The following is a 1,118-nucleotide window of genomic DNA, read 5'->3' on the forward strand; positions in this document are numbered from 1 at the left end:
TTTTTTTTTTTGAAACGAGGCAAAAGCTTTGCCTTTCATTGATATAGGAGAAAAGAGTTGGCCCGTTTATGAGGAAAACTGGCCGAAAAACCGTACAACACGACACCACACGCCGGCCCCGAGGCTGCGCTCCACACGGGTCGACGACCAACCAGGTCGACACCACACCTCAACGCAACGGGCGGAGGCGAAAAGACCGGAGCCACCGCTCCAACTACCACACCGACCCCGAGGCCGCGACCCACTCGGCCGAAGACGAACCCGCCTCCACCGAAACCGCCGAAACCGCCAAAACACACCACAAACCCTCTCGACCGGCGGACTTCCAAAGCGAGGCCCCAAGAGGCAAGCGACACAAGAGCGCCGCCCACGCCCGATCCCGTGAGGGATATAGGGTTTCCCGGAGAGCCGGGCGGAGATCAAGAGACACCCACTTCGACGACGCCTTCAAGAAGGAAGCGGCGCCCACGGGCGTCACCGTCGTCGGTCCCGGCCGGCCGCCAAGACAAAGCTTTCGCCCGGCGAAGAGTCCCAAGAAAACTCGCGCCCGCCCAAAGAGGACCAAGCACGAGACCACCACCGCAACCGCCGGATCTCTAACCCCGGAGCAACGCGCCCGTAGCCAACGAAGCATCGCCGAAGAACACCGTGGGCGCCGCCGGAACGCCACATAGAGGGGACGCCGACCAACACCAACACGGGGCCCGAAGACGACCACCGAAGACCGTAGACAAGAACTCCCGGGTCCGACCGCCACGCCGCCCACTTGGCCACCATAGCCGCCACACCGCCGAGGAAGCCGAGGCCGCCGTCCCGTCGCGCCCTCGCCGAGCTCCTCCTCCCGGGAACATGCCACGCCCGCCCGGCCTCCACACGCCGGCGACGGCACACCAACCACCACGCAGACCCCCGTAGCAACCTTGTGGCCAACACCGAAGCCGCCGCCACGCAGCCCTCCCGGCCCGGGGCCCTCGCCGTGGCCGCCGTTGCTGCAGACAAACCGCAGCACCTCCACGACCGGGGGGGGCCCGCGTCGGCCAACCGCCGCGCCGCCATGGCCAGCCCGGCCCGGATCAGGCCCGGCCCCCACGACCGCCGGAGCTCCACGCGCACGCCCT

This window comes from Lolium rigidum, chromosome 3, assembly GCF_022539505.1.
Source record: "Lolium rigidum isolate FL_2022 chromosome 3, APGP_CSIRO_Lrig_0.1, whole genome shotgun sequence".
Lineage (NCBI taxonomy): Eukaryota > Viridiplantae > Streptophyta > Magnoliopsida > Poales > Poaceae > Lolium > Lolium rigidum.